The 25,458-nt window shown below is 37.8% G+C and overlaps 1 long non-coding RNA gene across 1 annotated transcript in view; it reads right to left on the minus strand.

Annotated features, from left to right (window-relative positions):
• Positions 1-25,458, minus strand: part of LOC110360434 (uncharacterized) — a 522,839-nt gene that overhangs the window by 67,135 nt on the left and 430,246 nt on the right. Inside the window, exon 9 of the long non-coding RNA XR_010465887.1 lies at positions 20,322-20,403. This is a non-coding gene — a long non-coding RNA (uncharacterized LOC110360434). The remainder of the gene's footprint in view (positions 1-20,321; positions 20,404-25,458) is intronic.

Raw genomic sequence — 25,458 nt, forward strand, 5'->3', positions numbered from 1 at the left:
AAATCCTTGGCTGTAGAGTTTGTAAATGTTGCTTTGCCATGCTGATGCCAGAACTTTCTAGCTGCAAGGGAGGAAAAATGTTTTGTTTGCTTAATTTATTTAAAAAGAGTGGTTGCAAATGTCACTACTAGATACTGTTTGTGCTTTCTGGCTTCTAGGACACTCTAGGATTTGGGTCTTCCTTGTTTTAGAGAAAAAAATCATTGCATGGTCACAAGATATTTTAGCTCAGAGACATCAACAGTGAGGTACACACTTGAACTGGATGCTTGTGAGCTAAAAAACCCTACAAATCCAGTCTCCCACCCCAAAGCAAACCCCTTAAACCACTGGAATGATAGCTCGTGTGCTACAGGCACATGTGTGCGTTGCTCACCCTGTTTCAGTGAGGGATTTCCCTGAAGCACAGACCCCTAACACCACCAAATATGCCAAAAAGCTCCAGAATTCCCCTGCAGACCTTCCAGCTCTGCCTCTTCCTCAGCTCTCACAGGCAAATATCGCTAAATTCTCTGATCCATGATCCAAGCAAAAAGCTTGGACAGTAGTTCAGGTCATAGTTTTCCTGCAGTTACGGCTTATCTATTAAACAGCATAAAGTATGTTTAAATTTATTAGTGAATCTGACAATAAACTTGCCATTTTAGAGGTAAAAGATGGTTGAGGAACAAGTTCAAAGATTTCTGTTGTCTTAATGATCAGCAAAATGCAATCTTGGTGTTGCTCAAGGTGTAATTACTGACATTCTCCTCTGACAGTAAGGCACAGAAATTCTCGCATTCCCTTTCAGTCTCTGACTGTTCATTTCTGTTCCTGGGCTGCAGTTAATCCTCTTTGCTGTGCTGAAATCTGTAGAAGTGGCCTCACAAAAATCTGAAGCAGCAGAGCAAAGGTGCCGTCTGTGACCCAGAAGCCAGGGAATCACCGAAGGTGACTTCAACGCCAAAGAAAATAGATCCTCTAAATGCATCACCAATAGACTTCACTTCTGAGCAAATTCTAAACTGGCTTTAGTTTGAATGCATGCAAAGTCCTAAAGGCTATTTCAGCAAAACTCTGTTTCAAAGCATGCTACGTCTACTAATCAAGTCAGTCTAAGAAATTAAGCTGGGAGCATTTGCTGATGTCTCTTTTGGAACTGGATTGAGACGTTTTACATGAACAAGGTCCCATCAGTATTAAGACAGTATGCCTAGGAGAATTTCCTTCTATCGCTCTTCACCAATATCTTATCACCCACTTGTAAATACATGTATATTTTTAGGTCTATTACCAAAGATATAAGTGTTCTTAGGACTGGTATGTATGTGGATTCACGAAAAAAAAAAAATAAAGCAAACCAACTAAATCTCAATGCACGTAAGATAAAGCTAATATAGCCTATAGGTAGGTGCTCTTATGCATCGCCCCTGGCCAGACACTGTAGAAACAGCTCCAATACCCCCCATGTGTTTCTGCCATTGGTGGAATTTACCGCCAGGATGGGTGTGAGCACACCTTGGTTCAGCTTCCCCAAGGGAAATCTTCGCGTTGATAGACTTGTTCCCATCTCCAATTTAGTTTGTTCTGAGTTACACCACTCTAACTGGTTATGTAGTCATGCTATAAAGTCCATTGTAAACCAATCCAGGTTCAAAAGCTATTGTGAATTGCTGGCGGTGGAAGACATGAGGTTGGCGACAGTCTCTTAAACCACCTGTGCTACACAAGAAGTAGTGGAACTGTCTCTAAGGTTATCTTTGACCTAGCAACTTCTGTGTTTGATCTCACTACATTCACAAATGGGTCACAGAACCTGATGGGAAAAAACTGCAGAGTGTGAGCATCACCAATGACTGACCTTTCCAAAAGGAAACCTTACACTGGCACTGGTTTGCAAAAACACCTGCAGAAAGACCCAAGTAAGCCTAAGCAGCCCCCAGTCTTCCAATCTAGAACCAAGATTAGACTGTGTCCTCCGGTACGTGCACGTCAGGAAAGTACAATCACACCAGAGGATCTGAAATGATACCTGGGTTTTGCTCCCATTAGCTCAAGCACAAAACAATCACATAATAAAATTTGGTAGCTGATTGCTTTTTAGACTTCATTTAAAAGAGTTCTTTACAACTCCTGTGTACCTCTCACTCCTACTTATTCCTGCATCATCAGTCACCCACAGCCATGTAAAATACCACGTTTGTCACTCTTCTGGAATGTAAAGGTTTATGCTACCTGCAAGATGTTGTTTCAGGACTGCTGATTCATACTATGATGAATTCATACTATGATGGGGGACAACAGGCACTTCAGCGTATACCAGTAATTAACTTTTTTTTTTTTTCACAAGTTATTTATCAATCTTTCAAAAGATTATTATATTTTTTCAATTAAAATTCAGATACCACCCAGGAGCTAGTGGAAACTAGTATTTTGCTCCTGTTCACAAAATACAGGTGAAAGTACTTGTAACCTAGAAATATATATTGCTTTTTGTTTTGTATAGTAAGCACGAAGGGTTGCAGACTGCAAGATGCACAATTGCTTCATACCAACCAAACAGAAAAGTTCAATTTCTGCAGAACCTGGATATTATTTACATTCTGTCTAATGTGAGGAACCTTATACAGAATTTTCTTCTAATTAGCAAGTATGTATGTCCAAGACAATTGAGAAATAGTACTCAAAAAGCCTTAAAAGTAACATTTTATCTGCAGCGTTATTCCCACTGTTTTGAACACAACAAGATCAGGTTAACAAACAGATACACAAAGGGGATCTTACCTTTCAGTTCTCTTCATGGATGCATAATTTGAGAAACAGTCTGGCCTTTAAAACTAAAAGAAAATAGTTTTCAAGCGATGGAATCTGACTTGATTTTTTTTTATAAGGTGGTATGTTGAAGGCTAAAATGGCACTTCTTTCCGTCTCTACACACTGCAGCATTGCTGCAGAAAGAGGCAGGTCAAAACCTCAAAGAATACTGAACTATCACCAGTGTTGTACTATGCAACTTAAGTGAAACACTGATGGCTATGATTTACCTTTTGGCAGAAAAGCCCACAAGAAAGGAACTTATTTTTATAAATTAGAGCACTTCATTTAGCATTTTTAATAAGATATGTGACAACTTTTTAGTATGATATAACATTAGTTAATAAAAGCTGTCTATAGCGAAGAGTCACCTGGAATGGACAAGATAAAATTTATGACCTACTTTGTATCAAAGCCAGCTGAATCCACTGGACGGTCAAGGATTAAACATAAAGTCTTAGTATAAACATTAGAGAAACTCAGATTTTAGTTTTATGATAAAAACCCATTTCACCTGTAAAAATCTTGTAATGGATAACAAAAATAATCTAATACACACATCCTCAGTTTTTGGTTTTGATCCTTAATACACTGCCAGTGCACAAACCTAAAACCTTCCAAACCAACAAATCGTTTGTGTGTGTGAAACTGTTGCCACAAAAATGAAAATTAATACATGAAAAAGCATTTTAAGATTCCAATCAAGCTTAAGCAACATCACCACAATACGATACTTTGTATCGTCACATTTAATGACCAGAGCAGAACCAGAGAGTTGATCAAATCTGAGCCAAAAGGACAGAGGAGAACCTGGCAGAGCTGAGCTTTGCCTGGGGCTTCCTGAGAGTCCAAAATGTGATTCGACATTTATACCAAACACCGTGAAGTGCAGCCAGAAGCTAAAACTGGTTTTCACTTTTGGTAGTGCTATTTTCTGCTGGTTTTTGCTCTTTTAGTTGCTTTGCCTTTCTGAGGTTTTGTGCAGTAATAAGGACCATGTAGCATGGAGTCTACAATCAACAAGACCTGGAAAAATAGTCTGTGACATTAGGAGGCAGAATATGAGCTGATTTTTTTATATTGTGCCGCCAAATGGAAAAAAAAAAGTAGACTAGCCTAATGGAGTGCTTTTTTGTTCGTATTTTCCTATTCTTAAAAAATAAAAGTGTTTTTCAGGTTTCAGAAATGAAGGAATAAAAATCAAAGTAAGGAAAGTTCTCAGCATTCTTGGAACAAGTGATTCTTCATATTACTACTTTTTATGGGAGTGAATGTCAATCATCAATCTTTAAAAATGTCATAAACACCCACACATGCTATTTCAAAGATACCTAATGTGGGATATATAATACCATATTTCAAACTGGATTCAAAGCTTTTCATCTATCTAATAGTTAAGAACAAGGAAAAACACAAACATAAAGGAAATGAAATGTATTTGTTGATGCTAACTGCAAATACAGGTTTTATAAAAATTAATAGTCTATTACTATCCATTTAAAAATCATTTTTCATATCTGAATGATAGAGATCCTGAAACGCCTGCATCCATACAGAACCACTGATGCTAGCAGGTGATCATCCGAGCATCAAGGACCAATCTTAAAATGCAACAAACTAGAGTTTGTTCTTGCTGTAATGGAACCAAAGGAGAAACACTGTAGAAAGGATCTACTGGTGATCCCTCACTAGGCTGTGTTCTACCAGACCAAGGGCCTCACAGGGTGCAACCAAGCCTGAATCTGCAGGCAAGTGTGTGCAGATGCTAAATAAAAGAAATTATGGATTACAACAATATTTAACCTAAGATTCTCTTTTTTTCGCAGCCCTTAAGCAAAAAGTTCAACAAGGTATGGGGAGCCCAGGAGTCGACAAAGGTGTGGAAGGAACATGGGGCGCTTGGCTCCCGCGGCTGGGCAGGTGGCAGAGCCACATGTGCACCTCTCCATGGCTTCTCGCTCCAATCGGGCTCGTTAATGGGCCTTCAGGGCCACTGAAAATTACTGGATATATTTCTTGCTCTCAACTCCAGCTTTCAAATGAGTACATTATTTATTCATTAGTACCACAAAGTGCTGTTTCCCTTGTTACTTGATGAAATAAATGAAAGAACAGCAATATCACTCTAAATCCCAATTTACTGCTCTTGGAAGGCCCAGTTGACTGTATAATAAAATTCTCCTTATCCTCCCTCCTCTGACTCTTTTCTGCTTTACATCTGATTGACCGCCCACTGCAAGAAGCTCCAGGTTGATCTGGCAGCCTCACTTTATTGGGATAATCTATTGTAACCGTCCACAGATACCAAGTGGGAGGAAGGACAGTCCTGTCCTCGACACCCTGAGCTTGGATTAGAGGGTCAGGCTTTACATGTGAGGTGCACCTGCAAATACATTTCTCTTCTCGAGAAAAACTGGGTTAAGAAAGTAGGGAAGACAACACAGTCAGAAAGTATGACGTATGGACACAGTTCATCTACCTGGAAAATTTTTTCGCTTCCTTGTTTGCTTACTTATCCTACAGGAAACAAAATATTTATGTAAAAAAATTTAGACCTGATTACTTCCTGAATCTTGATTGTATGTATTTTGAGAGACACACTAAAGCATCCTCGTTTCTCGTGACTGCAACACACAGCTCAGTCCTTTCTGTCCTCATAAGCTTCCCCTGGCTAAACTTGCAGACTTACTATGTGTTCCTGTGTTGGAACAAACACAGCAAAATGCAGGCAGTTTAAATTGCAGATGGTTTTCAAATCTGACAAGCTTAATATTTTATGTTCAGGTCCTGGCCTTTTATAACTATGGAAGAATTCCAGCTTTGACTATCCAAAAAATTCAGCACAGACTGCACTTGGGGTTCTAACCCCTGCTACCTTAGACACATCAGACCTGTAAAGAAAATCGTAAGCCCAAATGCTTATATGTGAGAATAAAAAGATTTCAAAGATTTAAAAATCTATGATTTTTAAATTTAAAAATCTATGATTTTTAAACCATATCTAGTGATTCTCAGCATCCTGTCTGCTGAACACTTGTAACACAGCGATGTGGCTGACAGAGGCAACCCTTCAGTCGGGTACGAGGGGAAACTTCACTTCAGACTGTCCCACTGTCAGCACTCAAGAGCTTTTAGCAGCTGCCTCCACTGCACCTCTCCACGTGTTGTGAAAACCCTCTTTCATCATGGGGAGGGTGTGATTTTTCAAAGGATTGTAGCTGTTAAGCACCCACTGCTGACTGACTTCAGTACTGATTTAGACCCCAAGGAGCCCTAAGTGTCATCGCAGAGCAATCCTTAAAGGCAATATTATCTACCACCTCTCACCTTTCAATTCCCCAGGAGCTGCTTTGGACTATTTAAGACAGTCAAGTTGCTTTACTACCAGGAAGTGTGAATTTGTACCTCCCCAAATATTCAAGCTCACAGGAAACAGCAGATGCTTGACCCACAGAGGTGTGTACGTGTGCACGCGTGTGGGAAAGAAAAAATGTGTCTGTGTAAGAGCATGACAGTCAACTAGGACATGGCTCCTGATGCACACTTAGCTGTTTAAACACACCCAGCTGCTTTCCAACGGGCAGGAAAATACCAGCTGTTTAGGAGATGCAGATGTAACTTATAACTCGAGAGGAGGATCTGGTGTGACAAAACCAAATTCAGTCTTTACTATCTGAATAGGCAGCTCAAAGACGCTAAAGTAGGCAGAGTTAAATTAAACCAAGGTCAGGAAGTAACCACTGCTAAGACTGATCTAGGTAGGAAGCCCCAAATTGCTTGAGGACACAAAACCTGGTAGTTTATCCTGAAATCTAACATGCACTATCTGGCAAAGGCATTGTTTCAATTATGAAACGATTCACATCTCGGCCGACACATGTAATGAAGCTTGCTACTTGCCTAGTACATAATTTAAGGTAAAATAAGAGAGGGTATGTTTTATCATGGTCTATCATATCTTTGTCTATTGTTCTGCAATCCAATTTGCATACCTAAAGGGAAATGGCCTTTTTAATTTCTTTCCCCTCTCCTAATCATCTGAGGCCTATTAAGAAGTGTTCTGTATCCTGTAATCAGGCAATTTATACAGTGTGCACCCTTAGGCTACAGCCATTACAAACAAGCTGAAAAACTCCTTTACAATAAATGATTAGCATGGGAAGACACCATTCATAATTAATTTTTTTCTGTTTGTGTTGGCAGATGGTCCCAGACATTGAAACATGGTCTATTGCCCACACCTTTATTCCAAAGAGAAAAAAAGGCAGCCTTAGAAGAAAAAGAGAAGTGTCTAACTGCTTTACTTTGGGAACAAACATGCTCCCCAGCTTTTCATGAATTTGTGCATGTTAAAGACCGGGTTCAAAGACTGTAGAAGTCAAAGGAAAATAAATCCCATTAGTTTCTGACCAGGACCTGAGTTAAAACCACAAGGAAATATTGACTTGAAGGCCAGTATGACTGCTTTTTTTCATCATTTTCCATAAAGGTTATTCCTGAGGCAGTTCAAGCAGACATATTGTGTGGGTGGATTTGCAAATGATCAGCTTTGTATTTCTGAAAGCTGGGTAATCACTAAGGCAGTAAATAAAAGAGAGTTCTGCTTTTAGCCACATTTTACAACATGCATTTTCCTGCTTCCACAGAAGGACAGCTGATGACAACTTCATTCTCCATTTACTCTTGTATTTGCTTGCTGTTTACATGTTGCTTTTCAGTACTTTAGAACAACTTCTGATGCACTTCTGAGTTGTTGGCATCATTGCAAACTCCCCCAGAATGAGATCCAGCCAAGCAGACTGTCATTTCAGTGGCCTGTGCCAGCATTTTCTTGATGGTGATGAGATAGTCCTAACTGCTACATAGCAAATTCCTAACTTAAGAGTAAATAGTGGGTTTTCAGTCATGACTCAGAATGCTCTGACCTTCCCTTTTGCTCCATAAGAAAACAGCAAGTGGCATTTCCATATGTGAGCTCTAGAATGTGATCTAATCCAGTCTCACTAAAGTCTACAGGATGTTTTGAGTGCTGGCACTGAAACCCAAAGTCACTGACGGCCCATTCAAGATCATCTGTCTGGATTTACACACAGAGAAAACGCAAAGTGCCTGTATGAACCCTGAGGCATGGCACAGGGATTAAAAGGTTTTGTATAAAAAATTAGTTAGCTTTATCTACATCTCATATCTGTGATACATAGTCATAGCTACACTTGCCAGGGAGGCACATGTACCACACCTCCTAGGGCAAACACCAGGTAATCCAGGTGTCTTCCTCTCCAAGGAAGATGTAACATTGTACCCTTTAGATAGTGACACCGCCACAGAACAATCACGTGAAGTTAGAGGCCATACTAAGCTCTAGACCGCTTTTGTCTCCGCTCATCGAGTCTCCATAGGCTTTATGAAGTTCTTGCTGTTGTCCCCAGGGCCTTCCTCAGAAAATGTGGCAGCTTGTGCTAGCACCTACAAGGCACTGTGTGCTACGGTTTCCAAATGAAAAAGAGAATAGGAACACTCAGTCTCCAAATGTTTTCTCTTGTACCGAAGCTGATCTCCAGCACAGTCCTATTTCAAAGGGCAGAGTCGGGCCTGAGCGCCCGGCACAGGGCAGCCTCATCCAGTCACTTCCAAGCAACACGTGCATGGGAGAATGGAAACTGGGTACAGACTTTCCACTGTGGTAAATCCTACTGACTTCTGCTTTAACGGTGTTTTGAGGATCACCAGAGTTGCCTAATGTTGCTTCGGTATTCTCTTTTTCCCATCGTGCCAAAGTCTACTTGGCCAAAGAGACGGTTTGAAATACCAATGGGAAAGGTGTTTCCACTCCATATTGAACCTGGCTTAAACCATCGGTTTTACCACCAGATCACATGGATTTTCGTACACAGACCAAAGAGTTTCATCAACTTTGGAAAAAATAAAGCTTTTGAGTTTTCAAGTTTTGTCATTTACCGTATGTCCCCTAACCCTATCAGTCCTATCTCAACAGAGAACTGATGAAAAAGCTCTCTGAAAATCTCCAATTGTGAAGAAATAACAGTTTTTAAAATGGCCTTATTCTCTCTGCAATGCGTAACCACCTGGATGGGCTACTGGCACAGGGAAACCTACTTCCAAAAAACCAATCTGCCTCCTTCAGCTGAGTACATGACTCTCCCTGTTTCTGGCAGTTGATGCAATACAGATGTGTTCCTGCATCTCCATGTAGCTTTAGTGATACCTGTAATAATAGTAATAGATTGCTACCAACCCTCAGAATGAAAACTAGCTTCTTTTATTAATACAGCCAAATCTTGAGGCCATTAAAAGATTGTTTGCTTAGCCCTTCATTGTGTATTCAGTAGAGATGGTAACCAAGGCTCCTGTCTTTTTCTCTTCCAGCCACATAATATTAGCTTTCTCTTCTCCCTCCTTCCCTCCCTGACAGACACTTAAAATTTGAATTACAATTATATTAGACCATAACAATATACAGGTAAGGCAGATGTTGGAAGCAAGTTACTTGACAGAGCCGCTTTATTTGTTTGGATGACTTAATAAACTGCAGAAGCTGAGGTCATCAAAACCTCTCAATCATGTTGCAGGCTAGTGCCAACAGCTGGAGCAGAAACTGGTGATGTAACACACGTTAAACATGCCAAACCCAAGTTTTGGACAAGGCAGTCTGTTACAAGATTATTTTCTACTTGAACATTACACAGCAGTGTGCTCAGGTTTATTTATGCTGTTCTTGTTAGTAATAACCAGAAACCTAGTTGTGCTTTTTCAAGGATGAATGCAAAGATTGTTTTGTCATGAAACAGTACGAGATCTATATTGCTTTTACTTCCAGTTAGGCAGAACACAGGTATTCAAATTGGATTGTAGAACTTGGGTTTCATCTTCTGTAGGAAAAAAAAAAACCCAAATAACTTCTTATTAAGAAATACTAATTATTACAAGATTGGGTGGAGAAAGACAAAATAAATGTATGACCATTATTTTCTGCCTCTTACATGATTCTTTATACCTCTAATGAAGTTAATCAAGAATTCCATAAAAAGCAAGCATGAATAATATTAAAAAAATAGAGCAAAATTGATTAATCAGGTAAAATAAAAAGGCCTTGGGCAGGATTTCAGATCATGAAAAACAACCTACAGGCAGAACATATACAAATTGCTTTATAGGTGAACTATATGGCAGTCTATTAATGGAAAGAAAGTAAATAGAAAAGAGAGTAGAGTCAACTCAACATGGTTTTCCTGGGACACCACTGTGGCAAAGCCGAAGGGTCAGATTCCAACATCTAACGCACAGCACGGATTGCCACACAAGTCTCCAAAAATCTGCTGACACTCTTAAATTGCCACATGTTTGGATTTCCAACAAGGTCTCACAACAAGCTGTGTTACTGCAAGTCATTATTTCCTTTGGGGGAAAAAATGTCTCTCGTGATGTTAAAACTCAGGGCAGGATGTACTAGAGTGTCAGGATCGCTCACCGGGGAGCATTTCTGCCTCAGGGCCAGGAGGCTGGATATAAATTCTGCACCTGGCCAGAAGCTGGGGAGACTGGGACTAAAGTTTACGCAAAAACTGTAGAGAGTCAGTAGTGGTGGACAATTCCATCCTAACAAACCCTGAGAGCGAAGGCAGACAGGAACAGTGCAAGCCCCACATTGCTTACGCATGTCTGAACTCTCCTGTGTGGAACGTGCGTCTGAAAGGCGCTCACACCAGCACTTGCCTTTTCAGAGCTATATGCTAAGCTATAACAAGCTTTAGAGACTCTTTTGCCAGACAGACCCATGCTAATTAGCCAGCCTGCATTCCTCCAAAATCACCGACCAAAGAACCGCAACTAATATTTCCCATAAACGTGCGGTATGGACTTATTGGGTTTTTCTGGAATATGAAAACAGAAGAAAATGGCCCGAAGCACTGAGCCAGCTTGCAGATCTTGCGATCTTTTCAAACTGATTCACAAGATCCCAGAAGTTCTTAGATACTTTATATTTCATGATGTCACACAAAACTATTATTTTTTTCCTATATACAGGAAAAAAACATAGAAGATACTGATCTGGAATTGCTTAAAACTAAACATTAATGGCCTACAGAAAGCTCAACATCTTGCCTGTTTTGTCTATGCTATTGCTTTAAAAACACATGGATTTGTGACATATTGTTTGTCTTGGCCTCCTGTTGATGTGTTGCTTCCATGGCCTAAAGTTAGCAGAGTAGGCATACAAAACTGCTGCTGAATTTTCCCAAGATTGGACACAGAGAAAAGAGAAGTCTCAGCACCAGCTTATCAATGCTGTTTGATAGGTAAGAAGAGGGTGAACTACCTATGTGAAGAACAACCACAGATGGGTTCTTCACAATGTGCCTCGTTTGGCTGAATTCAGTTTTCACCAAGCAGCTGCTGAGAGGCAGGAGCAGAGTGTGCACAGACATCCATGGAAAACAATGACAAAGCACCCCCCAAAACCACGCAGAGCTGAATGTCAAGGCATCTGTATTTTCCAAGGACACACCTGTATCAAAGCTGAAATTGAGGTCTGTTTTTGCCTTCTCAGATAACGTCCATACACGAGCCAACACATATCAAAAAGGAATATTGCATGACGCTTGCATCAGCCTCAATACATCTTACCAAAATAAAATCTGACATTTCGTATGCGTGAATGTTACTGCTAATGGCATGTGAGTGGCTGCTTTTGCCAATACAAGGTTTGGCCTGAAGTCGATAGAAATCTCTCCACTAGTCCTAGTGGGCTTTGTACCACTGTCAGAGCCAGCAATGCCTGACCACATATTGAATAAAGAGTACCTTGATGAAATTACAGTATGAAAATTCAGATCTTATTCATGCATGTCATGCACTACGGTGAGTCTTTAGAATAAAAACGAAACGTTTATTTCATATTATGTTTTGAAGCAAGAAACCCCCATATGCTTACATTTCTGAGTACTGTTTAATTTAGTGACATGCCTTTGTCTTACTCAAAAAAATGTTAAAAAATATCTTATATACTGGTAGAAGAAGAAATATTACGAATGTAACACTATGCTCCTCTAGATATATTCTCATTTCAACAGTACTGCTGATTTCAATCACATGGTATTTTTAAAATATATTAAAAAATTTTCTCACAAAACACACTAAAAACCACCGACCAATTCATTAATGAAAAACAAGATACATTTAAATTAATATTTCAACTACAAATCATTTATCTTCTCATCAAAATATCATAATTGGTTTATATATTTACACTTAGTATTTACAATTAATACAAAACTGAGTTGAACAAAAGATTTGTACTACAAGTATAGGCTTGACTTCATTTCTTAAAGAGGCATTTTATTTTATATACAAAAAGTATTTCTATGTGTGCAAGCCTGTTAAGAACATAAATTAAGTTCTCATGAATAAATGTGCTGACTCAAACAGGAAAAAGCTATGAAATCATTTACTGTATAAATCTCTCAATTTCTACTACAACACCTGGATATTATAAATATACCAGCAAAGGACTTCAAACTGGGAGCAGTTGGAGTTCGCCATTTGTTTTTATTAGACTGGTCACTCCTTATTTTTTAAATATATATGTGTACATGCTGCCAGGAATCTACTGTAGTTTAGGAAAAATGTATGAAAACAAAATATATGTCCTGGATATATATGTACACATCTTACTGGGCAAACTAATTTATTTATTAGATTTATAGAGGGTGGGACCCAAAATTACAAGTCCGTCTAAGTTCAAAAGGCATATCTAGTGACGTTTGAGAAGTGCTTAATTCCAATTGTTCCTGTGAGATCCAACCCCCCATCTCCATGGCCCTAAATCTGACTCCCTGTTTGTGTTACAGAAAGAGGTCAGAGCCTGTGCTTTAATTATGTAACCTCGTAATGGGATGTAACGTAACAGCACTATCTCAAGTACTAAAAAGTCTTGTATTATATGATTTTGGCTGAATAAAAACCAGTTTTCCCCGAGCATGTATTTAAAGGTCTGACCTTTAAGCACAGTGAAAGCAACCCAAAGTATTCTGAATTTATTGGACCTGAGAAGAGCAGTTAAGAGGTGCTGATTCAGAAAAGCCCATCTTTATCTTAATCTGAATCAGGACATATATTTAAACTTTAATCCGGCATGTATAAAATTCTGTCAGCAGTGTTGGAAACAGGAGGATTGAGGGCTCTATAAGCGGCTGGGCCTGCTCCTTGCAGCTTTGTGCACCCCGGGTGCTCCACGGAGCTCTATTTCACACAGATATGATTTCAGCAGATGGAAATGATAAGCAGAAAAGGCAAAGGGCACAGTCCAGCTTTTTGTGAAGTAACCTTATGAAACTCTCGAAGAAAATAAATATGCTCTCTTTTTGTTTTCATAAAAGTGTCACGATAAAGTGCCTTGCAGTGAGGGAGATTTTTTAAAAAGAATGCGAGGACATGGCAGATTGACAATATTATGAAATCATCTGTTGCATACGTATACCCCTCGTTTTTAATAAAGTCCATATAATATTGATCTGTAACAGTTTTGAGTCCCTATCTTCAGTTATGCAGTTGTAGATGACAATAATAATATGAAAAAAAGCCAAATAAGATTCTTACAGCTGTTTCCTTACATTGACAGAAAATATAAAGGTTTATACTGCTGTTTGAATGGAGAATAATATAATTTCTACAAGCTATTATTTTTGTGCAGTTGTGAGGTGGAAACAAATGATGTATTGTAACAATATATACTTATACATGCACGCAATCACACACAGCACACACACAAATATATATATAGCACAGATATTATTATTATTTCTCAAAATGTACCAGACTTACAATCCTAGAGCTCAGTCTTCTAGAAACTTATAGCATTAATTACTTGATGTTTATGAATATGTCACTTAAGTCAACAAAACTAGATATGTGTCTTTAAATAATGAGATGCAGAACAGCATGTAAGGACTTTCTCACTAAAATTAGTGGGGAAAAGGCAAATCCATTAGCACATGTATTTGTAATTTACCTAATATAAGTCAAAATATAGTGAGTCAGTCTCCTGCTTAGTATAAAACAGCACACCCTACTGACTTAAACCTATTGAGATAGCAACCTGATAGATGTAAAGATAAATGTGAAAAGACTGATGATGTTTTCTTGTCAGATGACTAGTTAAAAAGAACAGAAGTGGACCAAGTTATAAAAAATCTTCTCATGAAGTTTAATTTGGGGAAACTAAGAAAAAGAAATGGAAAGAAAAGAATAAGATACTCAAAGATCATTACCCCAAAATACTCCAAATATAGCTTATGATGAATTCCATTCCCTATAACAAATAACATTTGAATATTTCATATGAAGGGGAAGACTAAGGATGTTTCACCCCAAAGTAGCTGATGCCGTGGGGGTAAACAGTTCCTTGAGACATCAGAGTCCTTGGTTAAAGTTCAGTCTCTGCTGGATTCAGTGCCTGGGCAGAAATTCAGGCTTTTCTGTCTTCCTAGCACACGTTCGAACTACTGGCATGGGAGGAGGATTCCTCCTGTGCTCAGTGATGCACAAGTCAACCACGCAAAACAGATCATCATCAAGAAGATGGGAATCAGAGTACGCACCGCCTCGTGGGAATCTTAGAGATGTGCTTCAGACGAGGCATCGCACCGAGGTTATTTGGGAAGAGGACACAGCCCCCAACTAGCTCTGTGAACTTGGCCTTTCATTTCTTGGCTTCCATTACAATGCACGAAACCAAAACATTTTGAAACGTCGAAACACTTAATTTTGACATTTTCAAAATGAAGCATTTCAACATTGTGTTGAAACGGTTTTGTCAGTTTTGTTTCTTCTCAGACTATTTGTCACATAGTTTCAGCCACTCTGAAGCTTCTTTGTTTGGAAATAAATGTTATCCTGATTTCCACCCCCCCCCCCCCTTAGCTTTGATTTTCAAACAGCTTAGGCACAGCCCTACTTATACTCAGTAAAAATTTTGTTATATTCTATTTCAAATGGTAATTTTAAGTACAAGACTTGCTGTAATCTGCAATGGAACAGACTGTTTAGTCACCACCAACCTTGTGGAAGTTTAGGAGACCCTTTGGTATTTAGAAGGAAACAGTATATGTAACATTCTGTTAATTGAATAAGACAACTATTTATTACTAAGCAGTGTCTTTCCATTTCCCACTATAGCCAAGGTATTTACATACACCTAATGCTTCAGTTTACAGGCTATAAACGGCCAAGTTGCTGCAATGCAATTAATTTCTACTGTATTTGCATGGAATTATTCAGCAATTAATATTGTACAGAAAAGAGTAACAGCTAATTTTGGCCTCACAAGAAAATCTATCTAATGACATACTTCCTAGACCTCAGAAGCAACAGACTTAGAAAAACAGGTTGACACTGGCATGAAATGATTAAAATCCAGGATTTTCAGTCACCCATTTCTACACATTTAGATGTGCGATTTATATATTCATAGGAGCTTAGGTGTAGGTTTGAATCAACAGCAGCAGAGCCTGCTGAACTGAAGTGTCTGTATTCAGATCAACTAAATGAATCATACAAGTTTCAAGGAATCTCTATGGTCTTTTGTCAGTGTGTTTTCATTTAGAGAGCAGAACAGAAATGCCAGTATCGTACCATCTCACAGCAGGGAATTTGCCTTAAAATGCATATTTGGGGTTATTAGTCTGGTTTTAATGTGTTGGAGATCCAATGATATCAAAATACATCTTACAAGCTTTACTGAAAAATGTGTACACACTCAGGCTACTCAACCAGCTGGAAAGACAATTTCAGGCTAACCCTGGATTAAATGTTCTCCTGACTAAGAGGAAAGTTTCAGCCATGTTCAAATATGAGCACATGCTTCTAGACACAGAGCTGGCCATTCCTTTCAACAAATGTAAATATTATACCATGTACTAACTGTAGGAGGAATTAGAGTGCATGTAATTTTGACTTATCTGAAATGGAATTGTAGCTGTTTAAAGGCACAAACTATGTAAAACTACAACAATTTTAAACCAAAAGGTGTTTTTAAGCAACAAACTACTGCAGTTTATAATCAGGCTTATCAATGCTACTATCATGAATCCTTTGCAAAGGTGTTATTTTGCTGATTCTCCGATTAATCATCATCAACATCACTTCCTTTGACATGTCAAAGAATGTAAAGTAAATAAAGCAGAAGTTTTTCCTACTGAAAAAAGAAAGAAAAAAAGAGAGAAGAGAAGAGAAGAGAAGAGAAGAGAAGAGAAGAGAAGAGAAGAGAAGAGAAGAGAAGAGAAGAGAAGAGAAGAGAAGAGAAGAGAAGAGAAGAGAAGAGAAGAAAAAAAGAAAGGAAAAGGAAGGAAAGGAAAGGAAAGGAAAGGAAAGGAAAGGAAAGGAAAGGAAAGGAAAGGAAAGGAAAGGAAAGGAAAGGAAAGGAAAGGAAAGGAAAGGAAAGGAAAGGAAAGGAAAGGAAAGGAAAGGAAAGGAAAGGAAAGGAAAGGAAAGGAAAGGAGAAAAAGAAAAGAAAAGAAAAGAAAAGAAGAGAAAAGAAAAGAAGAGAAGAGAAGAGAAGAGAAGAGAAAAGAAAAGAAAAGAAAAGAAAAGAAAAGAAAAGAAAAGAAAAGAAAAGAAAAGAAAAGAAAAGAAAAGAAAAGAAAAAAAAAAGGAAAAGAAGAAAAGAAAAGAAAAGAAAAGAAAAGAAAAGAAAAGAAAAGAAAAGAAAAGAAAAGAAAAGAAAAGAAAAGAAAAGAAAAGAAAAGAAAAGAGAAAAGAAAAAAGAAAAGAAAGAAAAGAAAAGAAAAGAAAAGAAAAGAAAAGAAAAGAAAAGAAAAGAAAAGAAAAGAAAAGAAAAGAAAAGAAAAGAAAAGAAAAGAAAAGAAAAGAAAAGAAAAGAAAAGAAAAGAAAAGAAAAGAAAAGAAAAAGAGGTCTTCATTACAGGAATGATCTGAAGCCCAGTGAAGTCAAGAGGTAATTTCACAGTCTTCAAGGTATTATGGTACTCCACTTTCTATACGGTAGCAATTTCCCCATCATCCACCTAAGCCTGAGTGCTTCACAAGGATAAAGAAAGTACATTTAATCACATTCACCTTGTTAGTGCTTATGCATTTCAAGAACTTTTTTATGCTCAGCCAAATCCTACAATCTAACACGCAAGGAAACTTTACAAATATGTGTTGCACCTGGAAGTCACTGAAGAATATATGAGAAAGGTTCATCCAATATGATTCTACAAAGGCTCAGATACAGCTTATAATCAACAGGCACGGAGACCTCGTCAATGGCTGCCAATGGCAAGGAAGACTTTGTAAAAGTGTAAAGAAACGTTGTGTTTCTCAGTGTCAGTGTGATCCCTCAAGAAATTCAGTCAGGCACACATTCCTGGTTGTTTGTGGGGTCAGAATATTGCCACTGGTATTTTCTCCAGAACTGCACACTACTGTGATCCTCTAGAATCAATATTCAGAAGATGCACCCTGGCAATAAAATCAAATTTGCTAGCAGAGTTTCAAAAGCCTGTTAGAGACTCTCTCCAAACTATCCCCAAAGAGCAGAGCAAGAAAGTTCAAAGATTACAAAGAAAAGCGACAAGCTGTGTTTCAAAATATCTGTGAAAAAGACTTAAAGCTTGTTGTTTTAAACTCTTCTTGTCATCATTCACGGATTTATTTGCTCGTACAAATCCTCAAGAGAGTAAGACCCAAATCCTGTCAAAGTCACTGCACAGAACATTATTTTTACTTTTATATGTGTTGCTCAAAGCCTTGTGCTCAGCCCTACAAGAACATGTCTAATCTCAGAGTCAAACACGGTGCAGTTCCTCACATCGACTGGTAACTGTTAGTAATACGAGCAAAAGACATTGCACGGCTGGTGCCAAAGCTTTGAACAAAATTACTTCCTTTAACACACCGCCACCTTAATTATGTGCTGGGGAACATAAAGCAGGTCAGACAATTTGTACTGGGACATCATAATTCCATCAGTATAATGCTGACATTGCTAAAGATTTATGAACGGAATGTCGTAATTATTTTTTTAGTCGACATATCAAGTTTCACTAATGGGGGGGCTGGAAGTACTAATTAGCTTTTTTTCTTTTCTTTTCCTTGTATCATATAAGATGTAGGGAGAAGGGAGGGGGGTAGGGATATGTGACAAAAACAAGCACACACACACAATATATGTGTGGCCTGTAATTCAAGCAGATGTTCTTCTATAAGGGCTGCGGGGATTAAAGCCTTTCTGCACATAATTCCATTTGCTAACTACCTTCTGTCTGCACGAACCTTCCAGGCTGTGATGGACTTTTGCTAAGCTACATTTCTTTCAAAGCAAACAGGAACAGAAGAAAAAGAATCTTAAAAATTTCTGCTGTTAAGTACCGGGGTTGGCAGCTTGACTGAGGCTCTTTAACCTTTAACCAGCTGAGTGATTCCCCTGGAAGTTCTGCTGGAATTACGATAACTGTGTCCAACAAGCTCTGGCTCTGGCAGAGTTGCCTTTGGAAATCCAGTCAATCCAGCGCTTGACCATAGTGGGCACTTACACACTGGTGCTGCAGCAGGAAATTGTATTCATGCTCAATCAGGAGGATTAATATTAAAATTACATAAATATGAGTAATAAAAATAATAAAATAATATCCAGAGCCTCCCATGGTAACCAAGCTCAAATATTTGTCAAGATAGACAGACAGCTCAAAGAGTAGAAAGAAAGAGGGAAAACCAGTTAAGTGGCCAATATTACAATGTGGCAATGTCACAATACAATGGCAATACTGCAAAAATTGGGGGCAGAACATTCCAAAATTACTATTTTTAACACTTGCCCGACAGACACCCTGCATCCAAAAGAAAAGGACTGGTCCCAACAATGATGAGTTCTAAAACTTCCACTGAAAATCATATTCACGTATCTAAAGGAAAAAGTTATCCAAAGCCTTTCCCCAGACACAGCGACATCCATGGAGTAACACAACATTCATACCAAGTGATATCCAGGGCTGTCTCCAGGTAAAACCTTTTTCTGTGCTCACCTGTAGTCAGATATACCATATGAAGAAAGTACAATAAATATAATTCTTGCAGCAAGGAGGAACTGTTCAAGACTTCACATCTCTATTATTCTTCCTCTTCTGTCTCAAGAACCAGAAAAAATACACCAAGATAATCTTTCTAGAACAGTGTCATGACTCTTCTATCACATTTACTTCTTATGGGTAAGGAAGGAGAAACAACCATGAATTAATTCTGTCACACCTTTAGGGACACAGCACCTATAACAACAGCACAGCCCTTGCAGTGTCTAAATAATGCTCCAGCTCTCTCTGTATGGAGAGAAGCAGAAAGGAGAGGGAATGGGATTCGGTTCTCAAAGTGGAGCTGGAACAGAGTTTTCACAGTCCTACATGTCGTCTCGTTAACTACCTCAATACATTTTAAAAAAATCGAACAGAAAAGATCCATCCAAATTTATCTCTGATAGAGCTGGTGTAAATTGTATTTTTGTTTCGGATTTGGATTTCGTAAGAAAGCTAAATGCTGCCCCACCACCATCTGCAACTGACTTAAATAGTTTTAAATACATCATTTAAAGGACATCTTTACCTTCATCTACAGATAATGGGCTGACACAATCTAGTTCAGGAATATTTTGTATAATATCTCATGTGGTCTCTCTGGTTCATGAAAACTTTCCTGAATATGTTGCACAAACACTGTGGATTCTTAGCAGCACGCATCTCAGTGCATCTCAAGATGGCTCAAATTATTTTTGAGATAAAAGAAATGGAAGTAAAGCAAACAAGACAAGTACATGATCCTATAAATGTGAGAACTCATATACAGTGATATGATAGATTTCTGATCTCAGAATAAAGATTAACATTAAATCTTTATTCAGAGATTGGTTCTCAATTACCCTCATATTAGAGCACTTCCAAAGAAATCTGGAAAGCATCCAGATAGCTTGGGATCATTTATTTTCTTTGAAAAGGCTTTTAATACATTGTTGATCATAGACACTCCCATGTTCTGTGCTTCAAATATGTGACAGAAATGCAGCTGCAGCACCTGCTCGTGTTCATTTTTCATATTTCACTAGTGATTTGAAGCTTTGTAGAACAGCTCATGGGCACGTTATCTAATTGTAGTCTTCCTATTCATGGTTTTGTCTTCAAAACACTGAGTATCAAATGGAGAACAGTACTGAATTGTATGCTTCAGTAGCATCACTATGAGTACCACACATAAAGGAAGGCTTTTCTCACATATAACACTTGAAATGTCTTAAAAATTTGCATATAAAGGATGAAAAATACCCCAATTATTATAGAGACAAAAAGACAAAGCATACTTATTGGTGTCTGGATTACATTGCGAACAAGATACTAATATTTTTTTCAGCATGACCAAAACAACTGATCCTCAAAAGCTGGGTTTAGTCAATGAAAGTAGCACAATCAAGGCATGACAGTGGAAGCTTCTAAGAACAAGACAGATATACCGAGGTCACCACTCACCTGTGAGGTCTCCTTCAGAGACACGATCATCAGCTGTACGTGGTGTCAAAGGAAAACCCCACACAGGAACTTTCTTCACAGTCTTAAAGGAGAAAAACAATCCTCAGTGCGATTTAAATAGGAAACAATGTAGTCTGAGTCTTTTTTTATCTTATATTTTTGTTTCTAATCTTCCTATGCTTTTGCATCAGATATTGGAAGGATTTATTTAGTGTCAAAGCTATAGTTAAAATGAAATTAAGCTGAAACTGCTAGACCACTTTACACTTACACTGCTTTCTGAAATCTGCACTGAATCCAGTGTGCGTAGACAAATCCTTAGAAAAATCTCACATGATGTATTTATAGTATTTTCAAAATAATTTCATAACTATTTTTAAGCAGTTGTTTTAAAAATACTTTCACCTTTTCTGAAAGAAAATGAGTGGGGGAAATGTATTTTTTCCTTTTTGTATCACAGACTAATGTTTTCTTCACACTACTTCTAAACACTTCATTGGTGAAGAGCACATCACAAGAGATTAAAACAGGATGAAAACACTAACTGATGTCTTGGAAGAGAGAACAGATGGTGAAATGCCAACATTACTGGTAGTAACAAGAAATTCAGAAGTGTAAGAGGAAGCACTAGAACAGGGCACAGCAACAGCATCAAATTAAACTTCTCTTCTGTACCATTTTAAAGACTATTACTTGCCTGGATCAAGGACTTGTGCCACCAGTGGGCTTGATAAGAAACATATGGATGAATTTTACATTGGTGTGAGGATGCGATTCTGGTATTATTAGATCAGTCGGCAGCATTCCCCCCAGGCAACGGGCATATTGTGAGCATAATGGTATTAATTCTACTTCATTTGCTACAGCTTCGTTGTTTCCTCAGCATCACAATCCTTGTAATGAAAAGAGAGAGGGCAGAAAGTTTTCCAGTGCACTGAAAGCCATTTAGGTGCATATTCCTGAATAGCTCTCATCCAAGGGAGAAGTTATTAAAAAACAAGACATGATTTTACTTGACTGGTTGCAAAGACTTAGTTGTACATTTCAGTGCTGTAACGCTCATCACGTAGAACGCCAGGTACCACCGTTTCATGGATATTTGTGCACGTGAACGGAGTGGGGAGCGGGAAGAATCCACTCGCATACATGGAGTACTCGGAAGGGCTGGTTTGGCAACAAAATGAAGCTTTATTCTAACAATCACATAAGTAAAAACCAGATATTTCACACTTATAGTGATCAGACAAAGGGATTCTGAGCTGTCTTCAAACTTTGCCTTGCTCAGCTGCAGCTTTTACTTGACCTAAAGGATTTTTGCACTCAAAAAAAATCTATAATGCCTGCTGTGTACAGAGTTTGCGAAGATTTCTAATGAGAGCAAACTCTTAAAACCCCTCTTCCTTTTTTAGATAAACATATTTGATCTTTTCAGTCATTATCATTTTAACTTGCAAAGTGACATTATGCCAAAAAGAAGGAATTCATAAATTAGTTCCAATTTAGAAAGTTTTCTTGTCATTGTATAAATGACAGATCTTTAAAAAGACGACTTAAAATGAAATGCAATAAAAAAAAATCCACTTTTGTGGCAGGTTTTTCTTTTATCTTTTTTTTTTTTTTAAGACTGAAAGAATAAAACAATGTTCTATCAAAAAAGAAACGAATAGTACAAAAATTACAAATGTGCACGGACAGAAAACTCATTAAAATTCTCAGATTGTTTTACGAAAGCCAAATTTAGTTGAGACAGTAACTAAATAAAACATAAGCAGAAAATGCTTTGCAAAGTTAAATTTACTTGTCAACAGAAATTAGTAAAGCAGGATTCACATCCAGCTTTTTATTTCAAAACCTGCTAGTGGCTAGAGCTAGTGGTATTTTGGATGTAAACTAGAGCTATTGGTGTTTTGGATGCAAACTTGCCTTGTTGAACTCAACTGGAAATCTGCTAATCGTGTTACTGAGCCAATGTGTCACCCATGCATTTCACTTCTATTGTTTTTAAGGACTGTTATATTTACATGTAGAGTTCGGTTTGGCTTTCTAATACCTTTAACATTTGGGAGCGCTTGACTCAAATTCCTTGAGCAGAGTGCATTTCTGTAAGGAAAATGATGACATGTGAAGCGTGAAGAAAGATCATGAGCACAAATGATGCCAAGGTGACAAACATTGGAAGCTAATGGAAGATTTCCATCAATGATGAAGAAAAAAAACCCCAACAATTTTAGGGTAGTGTGCGAAGATTTTTCACACTAGGAAAGCATTCTTAGCTTTGAAACATTCAAGTGAGGCACCACTCGGGGACTACAGACAATTCCTGGGGCGTCTGGAACTGAAGGATCCTTCAGCAGATTCACCGCTTTAGCTTGATCTCAGCACAAAGTGCTGAATCCCACAGGGATGTTCTGGGCTTACGGACAGCAAACTCAAAAAACACTGATGCACTGCAACCCAGCAATTTAACTACAATATCATTAACCTATAGGAAACAATTTCCTGTCATCTTTTAGTCTCCTGCTAACTATCCAGAATTACGTACAACCCTTTAGCTCCAAGATTTAACTGGCATGATAAAGTTTACTTTCACACGTAGTAGGTACATCTTTGGTTCTCTAACACTGTGATTTTACTACCCTGTTTTATTTTTTTTATTTCTAGGTGCCTTTTCTGGAAGTTTAATAACTGCCAAACCTACAATTAAACTAATCAGAGGTCTGTTCAGCACCTCAGCTTTTGACTGTTCAGTTCTCCCTGAGTTTTCATTGGTAATTTTTATGAATTCTCACACAAGAAATTTTAACTTCAAGCTTTAGGTAATAGAATTTTAGAACAAAGCTACTTTTTCTTATTCACTGTTCTGTCTTCTGATTGCTGCATCACCACACACTGTGAACAACAAACAAATTAATTTTTGAGGCATTTTCACCATTTGCAGCTCTGTAGAAGCTTCAGTTGAAAAGCAAGTCTTTAGGCAGCCTAGTGATAACAATGTGCAGCTTTAAATAATACATCTGTCACAAGCCAGTAGATATCAATATACGATACTTTAATATTTTTTGTATTGCAAATTAGTACATAATTTACAGAAAACAGGTTTCTGTAAGAAGTCAGTGCTACCATTAGCTAAGAGAACACTTTTTGATGTGCAGATCTGCTGCCAAAGTCCTAATGGTTTTAACATAATCCATTATTCGTATCTGGAAAAACAGTGATATCAGGGTACAACCTCCCAGCTTTCTTTTCGAGGGCCTCTCTTATAGTGTGACGAAATTTGTCTGTCAGTATCTGGTTTTGGCAGAGAATGCTGAACACACAGATTTTCTGGATGTCATCTAAAACTATAATTCAGTCCAGCCATGAATGAATCATTAATTCCTGAAGTGTGTTTCTTCTAAGCAGATAGTTCTTGGTTACAAGCAGGTTCCCTAGCTAGTCTGACCAAATACAGAAATCATATAGTGGAATTATGGTCACTAATTGTCTATATAAGTGTACATACGTGTGTGTATATATACACACTTATCTCTACAGAATCATGTTTCTGAGAATAGTTGCAACTAAGGACTTTCAGTTCTGAAAATGCTTTCTACAACATTACCTTAACAGCTGCTCAGACAAAAAAAACCTGCTGAAATACTATTAGAAAGTGAATAATAACAATAAAAAAGGAACAGGACGCAAAGAAAGTAATGCCTAAAGGTTAAAAGTATTTACCAAAATCATTTGTAGTGACATCTGAGGAGAATATTTATATGAGAGGACACGATGTACTACGGTCACAAGAAAGAATTCTTTGATTGATATACAGATTCTGAAAACTCTTTTTTCCTGATCCCAGACTTATACAAAATATAGGGTTTTGCATCATGTTTTGAGAAACTTTGAAAATAACATTTTAGAGGTCAGTTGCAGATCAGAGCAAGGTATCTATGAGGATACACACATTTGTGTTAAAAAAAAGAATGGGGAGACAGCCTAATGGAGGATCAGCTAGCCTCTGAAAAGTCTGCGGATAGGAAGGAAACAAGTACCCTCTTTTAAAAGCATCTAAATAAAACCTTCAAAAACTGCCTTATAAATGGTGTATGTGAGATGGGACACTTCTAAGTCAATGTTAAGAGGACAAATCTCTTGTATTAAGGCAAAAAGATACAACTATGCGTTATCTATTGATATATTATTCTAGAATAAGTTTAAAAAATAACCTAGAGATAACCTGGTTTCAGAAAAGAGCCGTTTAGATTCTGCAGACAAATGAAAAGAAAAACGTTCTATTAGTCCTTTACATGTCTAACATTAACTAGAAAAGTGAGGTAAATTGAAAAAAATAGGATGAATTCCTGCCTTTACATAAGGTAATTCCCTTGACGATGTGGAAGCGCACATTTCACCTTCACTACTGGATGTGCAGGGAAAGACCATCAGAGCTAGAGAAGAATCCAATGATGCTACTGAATCAGCTTCCAATAAGAATCGATTTAATTTTTTGAACATGAATAGCTGCAAAATTATAAATAGTTCATACACTTTCATAGGTTATAACTTCATTCTTCCAAAGCAATACATGCAAAATATCTCCTGCTTCAAGCCAATAACCTTATTTCAGCAGGGGATGTTGGCTCCGAGTCTTTCACTTTCCAGAGACTGAAAATGCAGCTGATGTAGACCTCAGCATGATTAGAATGATCTGTTATCCCCACATATAAACTTCTCTCTTTTTCATCTTTTCCTTGTGTAGTAGACCTCCTTTTATTACTTTAATGGCTACATTTAAAGCGGAAAGTAAAATGATTTTTAGGATAATGTTTTAGTGTCTGTTTCACAATGGTTTTTATTGAGCTGTAAAGCACTTGCATGCACAGAGAAAAGAAGGTGCATTTTGGAAATAAAACTATTAAGTAACATTATCTTGCCATGGATAATTCCCACTGGGATAGAGGAACCATTTGAAAGCATAACTGAATCCAATTAAAATATGATAAATTCTGATCTCCATCTTAACCACATTTTTAGCATTGCATGCTGGTCAAGAAACTAATAAAAACATAACTTTATATTTAGAAGCTTTCGTCTAACCATAGAATGTACATACATATACATACTACTTATAGTGGGGTATAACTTGACTGTAACA

The sequence above is a fragment of the Columba livia genome, chromosome 13, assembly GCF_036013475.1.
Source record: "Columba livia isolate bColLiv1 breed racing homer chromosome 13, bColLiv1.pat.W.v2, whole genome shotgun sequence".
Classification (NCBI taxonomy): Eukaryota; Metazoa; Chordata; class Aves; order Columbiformes; family Columbidae; genus Columba; species Columba livia.